Consider the following 9,117-nt stretch of genomic DNA (forward strand, 5'->3'; position numbering starts at 1 on the left):
AGTATAGGGAGAAGAAGGAGAGAGATTGGAAACATGGGTAGGAACATGGGTGGGAGGTGAATAAACAGGAGAAGGAGAAACTAAACTCTGAGGATATTAGAAATAGATTGAATGGGAGAATTTGGAGAAAAAGGATAATGGTCAGTAGGAAAGGTAGGGAAGGATGAAAGAGGAGAACAAAAATAAGGAAAAATGGGAGGAAGAGAAGAAGAAGAAGAAGAAGAAGAAGAAGAAGAAGAAGAAGAAGAAGAAGAAGAAGATACAATGCTGGAAAAAGGGTAAGTATATTCAAAATATCTAACATCCCTAGAGACAAAAACCTTTTTAGTATCCAGATTTAGGAGCTTATAACATTTTCGATTGAAAGGGTATCCAATAAAAACACATCTAACAGCCTTGGATCTAATTTAGACCTTAGGTGAGGAAGTGTAGAGGCATAAAAAAGACAACCAAAACTTCTTAGTAACTCGCAGGTTGTTGGCTTCCCAAATAACAGCTCATAGCGGGTCTTGAAATGTAACACTTTTGAAGGAAATCTATTAATTAGATACGTAGCAGTCAATAGGCATTCCCCCAATAGGCCACTAATAAGTGAGACTAGAAAAGTAATGCGCAACAAGTTTTCAATAGATGTTTATGTTTTCTCTCAATAACCCCATTTTGTTGGGGGAGGGGGGTAGCAACACATGTAGTTTGGTGAAGTATCCCCTGGGAGGCTAAAAAATTTGAACGTGACAAACTGGATCTTCATTCTTTTGCATTATCAAATCTAATGATCTTAACATTTGTGTTGAATTGTCTCTCTACTAATGCAATAAAATATTTTAAAACAGTGAAAGCATTGCTTTTGGTTTTAAGAAGATAGGTCCATGTTCCCCTACTAAAATTATTCACAATTGTGAGAAAATATCTATATCCATCATGTGTAGTAACTTTGTAATCCCCCCAAGTATCCATATGGATAAGTTCAAAAATGGACTTAAAAGAAATTGTGCTATTGGGAAAAGGTAATTTGGCTTGTCTGGCTTTAGAACAAATATCACAAGCAACATTGAAATTGGACAAAGAAGATAAAGGAAAATTTGATAGATTTTTATACTAGTAAAAGGTAAATGCTCCAATCTTTGTTGCCAAAGGCTTACATCTGAAAACAATTTGGAAACACTAGGCTAAGAATGTGAAACAACTGAACTAGTAGTGTTATTACAAGCAGAGTTAGAAACTAGATTTTTTGCAAAAAATAAACTAGGAATAATTGAAACTCAACAAGACTTGATAGGAGCTGATTTGAGTAGATAAAGCCCCTGCCGAGCTTCACCAAGAACCACTACCCTCTTCATTGAAAGGGGCTGCAATATAGCAGTAAAAGAAACAAAGATTAACAAACAATTTAAATGAGTGGTGAATTTGTGGACTGATAGAAGGTTGAATCTGAATTAAGGCACAAAGAGAACATTGTGAAGAATTAAATAAGATAATACTGTAACACTTCCTTTGTGAGTGACTCTTAATTTGTGTGAATTGGGCAGATTAGCATATATTGCTCTATGCAAAGATTTAATGTCAAACAATAGAGATCTATCATATGTCATATGCTCTGAAGCTCCAGAGTCAAATATCCATGAGTTAGAAGTGGTATGAGAGAATAAAGAAAAGGAATTAGGGTTCAGAAAAGGGGTAATGATACCAGTACAGTTGGCAGAAACATTAGTATCAAAAGTTTGTTCACTTTGTTGCCCAACTTTCACCTTTTGCAGTAATTGAAAAAGTTTAGTGAATTGTTCCTGTGTGATGACATTTCCTTTAGAGAGTCCTCCCTGATCCTGGTTTGTGCGGCTGCAGAAACTCCCGAGGGGCATTTTTGTCCGTGATTTTTAGCTTTGTATAAATAGACATGTTTCACGAAATTAGGTCAAGTTTTGAATCTCTGAACCACTGTAGCTGTTTTTCTTTGCTGTTTTAGGAAACTTTAGCTTATTTTGATGATTTTAACATTAGATTTCTCTATTTTTATCTTCCAATATGAGTTTTATTATCTTTTCTTCTTTGTTTTCTTCAACAGCCATTGTGAGTTGCTAGATTTTTACTAGGATTATAACTCAATCCTAGTGTGTAAACTTTATGGGTGGTTAATTTTATGCTTGTTTTTATCTTAGTTCATGCTTCAATTGTAGAATTGATGGATGCAAATATTGATGCATACCTATTTGACTTAGTCTCTTCTTGAGAAAGAGGGACCTATTCTTAGGGTTGTTCATTCGGATCGAATATCCGAAATTCGAACTGATCCATTCAATTTTGGATTTCGGATTTCGGATTTGATCGAATTTTGGATTGTGTTTATTAAAATTCGGATTTCAGATCGGATTCGGATTGGTATATTTTAATCCGATCTGAAATCCGAAATTACTAGGGCACGTATAAATACTACACTTTAATTTTGGATAGTCGGTACTTCCTTTACATCAACCTCCAAGTTATTACCTTTACAATTGCTAGATTTAACTATATTGGCACCATAGTACTCTCATAATTACATAAACATGAATTTTTTTAATGTATTGCCTTTTTTACAAAGAAAATATACATATTAATTTAACTTTAAGGCATAATAATACGATCCAAAATTTGATCTGATCCAAACTTTAAAATTCGATCTGATCTGATATAATTCGGATTAGATTTGAATTGCATTTTCTAGAATTCGAAATCCGAAATGTGCTAAATCCAATCCATGCACAACCCTACCTAGTCTATGTTAACTTAGCTAACAAGGAATTGGATCAATTGAGAGATTGATTAACCCAATTAAAGGGTTCAACTTAGAGATAGTAACAATCAAACTTGAGCTCTTATCAATCGTTCTGGCAAATACCCATTTGGTTTTGAGAAAGCCAAATTGGGTAAAATCACTCTCTGACCGAGAGGTATTGAGTGGACAACGTAGAGTTGTGAGCTATAATACACCCCAATAAATAAAAATAGCATAAAAGTCTTCATCCCATTAGGCAAACACCTAGGTCATGGTCACAGCCCTAGGCCTTTTATATATTTGGAAAACTCTAAAAAACAATCATCTCTAGTTTTATATCTTTAGAGTTGCTATCATTAGCTTAATTTTAGAAGTAGAAACAAAAACCTATTTGTGGAAGTACAATCTAGATACTTCACTTGCTCATTCCGAATATATACTCCTAACTCCCATCTTAGCTCCCTGAGGATTCGATCCCAACTATTAGTTGGGTTTTATTATTGCATATGACCGTGTCATACCTCCTTTGAGGCGTGCATTTGGACGTGATCAATTTTGGCACCATTGCCGAGGAGTTAAAAATGGTATTAGCTATATATTTGGGTTTGTGTGTGGATTATCTTATTTTCCTTCCGTTTTACTAATTTGTGTGAATCAACTATAGGTACAAGTATGACGGCGAACAACAATGAACTTGGAAACATGCCTTTGGGGGATGCAGACATTGAAGATGACCAAGTTGAATAGGTTCCTCTTGAATCTCAAGATAATAGAAGAGGTCAAACACCTCATGACAATATCCCAGTTCCACCCCCACCTCCGCCACGAGCGACTCCAAACTGGGTGTTGCCCAATGAAGGGTATGTAAGTGCAATAGTCCCTCCTTGTATTAGGGCGGGCAACTTTCAAATCACCAATGTGATGCTCACTTTACTATAGCAACGAGGTTTCTTCACTGGGGCTCCAAGTCAAAATGCATACAAACACTTAAAGGGGTTTGCAGACACTTGTTGGGTGAGTAAACAAACAAATGTCTCCGAGGATGCTTTGAGGCTAAGGCTTTTTCCCTTCTCTCTATGGGGGAAAGCCTTAGATTGGATGGAACGATTGGCGAACTATTCTATTTGTACTTGGGATGAGTTGGCGGAGAAATTTGTTGCTAAGTTCTTCTCTCCCGGGCATATGGCTACTCTTAGAGATGAGATTTTAGCATTCAAGCAATAGCCCAATGAACCGCTACACGAGATATGGGAGCGGTATAGAACAATGGTCAAAGAATGTCCCAACAACGATATGACGGAGAATATGATTCAACAAACTTTCTATCGTGGAATTAACACGACCAACCAATGTGTGGTGAATCAACTTGCCGGTGGAAATTTCATGACTACGTCGTATGCGGAGGCTTGTGGGATTTTGGATAAAATGGCGGAAACATCATCGGAATGGCAATCTCGGGATAATGTTCCACAAGGTGATTCAAACATGATTCATATCTAAAAAGAGTTGCATGACCATTGGCAAGCCATTGCTGAGTTGACTACTACCATGAATCAACTAGAAAAGGCGCAACTTTATCAAGTGCAAAATCCTAAGCAAGTCAATGCAATGGAAGGGGTGAACATGATGGTAAACAAGAGAAGAGTAAAGGGTCCACAAATGCAAAATGGAGTGGAAAATTATGTTCAAGAGGATAGTCGGTTTGATCAAGATGACTCTTATAATGAACAATAAGAGGAGGTGCAATATGTGAACAACTTTCAAGGGCAAAGAAACAACTTCCAAGGCCCGAATCAATAACAATGGCGACCTCAAAACAATCAAAGTAACTGGAACTCAAGCAATCAAGGTAATTAGAGTGGTGGCAACAATCAAGGAAATTGGCATAACAACAACAATCAAGGAAATTGGAGTGACAATAATCAATTAAATTGGGTGGTTAACAACCAAGGGAGATAGAACAATAATCAAGGTAACCGGTGGTCGGGTTTTTAAAGCCCCCCGATGTATCAACAACCGAGCAACCCGCTTACTTATCCTTCCCATGGACCAAGTTCTTCCAACAATGAAATGGGGCATATTGAGAATATGTTCAAACAAATGATGGAAAAGAATGTCGATTTGGATGCCCAACTTGCCTCACACAACACATCAATCCGCAACTTAGAGGTTCAAATAGGGCAAATATCTCAAGCTCTAAATACTTGTCCTAAGCGGGCACTACCAAGTGACAATGTAGCAAACCCAAAGGGTGGTAACAACATGGGGTATGCCATGGTTGTTACTACAAGAAGTGGAAAAGGTGGGAATGCACCTACCCCAAACCAAAAACAACTTGTGGATGAAGAGCAAGTGGTACGAGAAGAGGAGATCCCGAACAATGTTGAGCAATCTAATAATAAGGTTCAGATTGATATTGATGATAGTGTGGAAGAGAATCAAGAGGTGGTTAACCCGTCTAGAGATCACATTGACATACCGGAAACGGTAGTACAAAAGGCTAAGGCACCATTGCCTAAGCCTCTACCTCCATACCCTTAAAGACTTGCCAAGAAAAATGATGAGAGCCAATTCAAGAAGTTTATTCAAATGATGAAGAGTCTCTCAATCGATGTGCCATTAGTCGAAGCCTTAGAACAAATGCCCGATTATGCAAAGTTCATGAAGGATCTTTTGACAAAGAAGCGGTCCATGAATTTTGAAACTATCAAAGTCACTCATCAAATGAGTGCAATTGTGTATTCAATGGCTCCCAAGTTGGAGGATCCCGGTGCTTTCATGATTCCTTGTACAATTAGAAGTGCCGAGTTTGCTAAAGCTCTTTGTGATATTGGGGCAAGTATAAATTTGATGCCCTATTCGATTTTCAACACATTGGGAATTGAACAACCAAGGCCCACTTCTATGAGATTTCAAATGGCCGATCGTACTATGAAGGGACCTTTGGGAGTGATTGAAGATGTTTTGGTTCGGGTTGATAAATTCATTCTTCCATCGGATTTTGTCATTCTCGATTGTGAAGTCGATTGTTAGGTGCCGATTATTCTTGGAAGACCTTTACTTGCTACGGGAAGGCTCTTTGTGATGTTGAAGCCGAAGAACTTACTTTTCGGGTTGGTGATGAAAAGGTAGTTTTCCATGTGTGTAAGTCCACGAGGTAACCCAATAGCAATGAGGTGTGCTCTTTTGTGGACTTGGTGACCGATATTATTGTGGATGAAACAAGTACAATGATCAATATTGATAATATGTTGGAGGTCGTCTTGCTCAACTTTGATGATGATGAGATGGATGGCTTCGTGGAATGTGTGACTCTTTGCAAGTAATGGGGTCGTACAACTATGAACCCCGAAAATTGTCCTTGGATCTTGAAAATAGAACTCCCCCTACAAAGCCTTCAATCGAAGAGCCTCCTATCTTGGAGTTGAATCCATTGTATCCACATCTTCGGTATGAATTTCTTGGCTCTTCTTCTACTTTACTAGTTATTCTTTCCTCTTATTTGACTAACGTGCAGGTAGATTCTACATTGGCAGTGCAAAAAAAGAGGAAGAAGGCTATTGGGTGGACATTGGCGGATATTCGGGGAATAAGCCCGCATTTTGCATGCATAAGATCAACTTGGAGGAAGGTGACAAACCAACTATTGAACATCAAAGGAGACTCAATGAGGCTATGCAAGAGATTGTCAAGAAGGAGATTATCAAGTGGTTGGATGTCGGGGTTGTCTACCCCATCTCCGATAGTTCATGGACTTCTCCAGTTCAATGTGTTTCAAAGAAGGGTGGTATGATGGTGGTCACCAATGACAAGAATGAGTTGATTCATACAAGAAAACTGATCGGTTGGAGAGTGTGCATGGACTATCATAAGCTCAACAAAGTCACAAGGAAGGATCATTTTCCACTTCCCTTCCTATATCAAATGCTTGATAGATTAGATGGCCGTGCTTTCTATTGTTTTCTTGATGGGTATTCGGGGTACAACCAAATTCTTATTGCTCCGGAGGATCAAGAGAAAACAACCTTTACATGTCCCTATGGTACTTTTTCTTTCAAGCGGATGCCATTTGGTTTGTGCAATGTACCGACGACTTTTCAAAGGTGTATGATAGCTATCTTCATGGAGATGGTGGAGTATTACCTTGAAATTTTTATGGATGACTTCTCGGTGGTCGGGAATTCTTTTGACGATTGTCTCGCAAACTTGGGTAAAGTGTAAGCAAGATGTGAAGAAACAAATATGGTGCTAAATTGGGATAAATGTCATTTCATGGTCGAGGAAGGCATTGTCCTTGGCTATAAAATCTCAAAAAATGGAATTAAAGTTGACAAAGCAAAGATTGAGGTAATTTCTAAACTTCCACCCCCAACTTCGGTAAATAGCGTGCGAAGTTTCTTAGGTCACGTGGGGTTTTACCCACACTTCATCAAGGATTTTTCTAAGGTGGTGAACCCGTTGTGCAAGCTTCTCAATAAGGATGCTAAGTTTAACTCCAATGATGATAACATGAGAGCTTTTGAATTGCTAAAGTTCAAGTTGACGACTACTCTCATCATCACCGCTCCAAATTGGATTATCCCTTTTGAGATCATGTACGATGTAAGTGACGTAGCGGTGGAGCTATTTTGGGTAAACACATCAACAAGATTTTTCATCCGGTCTACTATGCTAGTAAGACCGTGAATAGTGCCCAAGTCAACTATACTGTTACGGAGAAAGAGCTCCTTGCCATTGTGTTTGCCATTGAGAAGTTCTGCTCGTATTTGATGGGTGCAAAAGTGATTGTCCACACGGATCATGCAGCACTTCATTATTTTATGAGTAAGAAAGATTCTAAATATCGGTTGATGAGATAGGTGCTTTTGTTGCAAAAGTTTGATATTGACATTCAAGATCGAAAAGGGAGTGAAAATCAAGTGGCAGACTACTTGTCTCATTTGGAGGAGGAGGGTAGGCCGCATAATGGCCTTGAAATCAATGATTCCTTCCCTAATGAGCAACTCTTGGCTATTTCAATGAAAGATGTACCATGATTCGTGGATCTAGCAAATTTTCTTATGTGTGGCATCACCCCGGATGAGTTCTCTTCAAACCAAAGGAAGAAGCTCAAACATTATTGTAAAGATTATTATTGGGATGTACCATACCTTTTCCATATTTATACGGATGGGGTAATTAGAAGATGTGTAGCAGAAGAAGAGCAAGGAGAAATTCTTAGGGTTTGTCATTCTTCGCCTTATGGAGGTCATCATGGTGGAGCGAGAACGACAACCAAAGTGCTTAGTTGTGGTTTCTATTAGCCCATTCTTTATAAGGATGCAAGTGATCTAGGTAAAAGATGTGATGAATGTCAAAGGGCCGATGGAATCTCAAAGAAAAATAAAATGTCCCTTACCACGGATATTGATATTTTCGATGTGTGGGGTATTGACTTCATGGGTCCTTTTGTGAGCTCTTGTGGAAACACCTACATCTTGGTTTTGGTGGATTATGTGTCCAAATGGGTTGAGGCCATTTCTTTACCTAACAATGATGCGAGATGTGTGGTGGCATTCTTGAAGAAGAATATTTTCACATGGTTTGGTACTCCGCGAACCATTATAAGTGATTAGGGGTCACATTTTTGCAATAAGGCTTTCGACACTTTACTTAGTAAGTATGGTGTTACTCATAAAGTCATGACTCCCTATCATCCACAAGCTAATAGTCAAGTGGAAGTCTCAAATCATAGGATATAAAGAGTATTTTATCCAAAACAGTTAATGCTAACCGGACGGATTGGTCCAAGAAACTTGATAATGTATTATGGGCTTATCGGGCGGCTTACAAAACACCTATTGGAATGTATCTGTACCGATTGGTGTTCGGAAAATCTTGTCATCTTCCGGTGGAACTTGAGCATAAAGCCATGTGGGCTCTAAAGAAGTTGAATCTTGATTGGGATGTAGCCGCTAATTTGAGGGTTGCACATTTGAATGAATTGGATGAGTTCTGGTACCATGCATACACAAGTTCGTCCTTATACAAAGAGAAGGTGAAATCTTTTCATGACAAGTATATTTGGAACAAAGAGTTCAATGAGGGAGATCTTGTGTTGTTCAACTCACCATTGAGGATGTTTCCCAAGAAGTTAATGTCTAAATGGAGTGGGTATGACACCTTTTGGTGCATTGTACTTGAAGAACGAAAACAATAAGTTATTCTGAGACAATGGTCACTAGGTGAAGCATTATTTGGGAAAAGTTGGAGATGGCCACGTCATGGCAGTCATTCACTTCACTTGATGGTATTCTGCATCGTGTCACGATGTTATATCTAGCGCTTTTTGGGAGGCAAGCCAAGTTTATTTTTCTTTTCTTTGT

This window comes from Nicotiana tabacum, chromosome 3 (assembly GCF_000715075.1).
Source record: "Nicotiana tabacum cultivar K326 chromosome 3, ASM71507v2, whole genome shotgun sequence".
NCBI lineage: Eukaryota > Viridiplantae > Streptophyta > Magnoliopsida > Solanales > Solanaceae > Nicotiana > Nicotiana tabacum.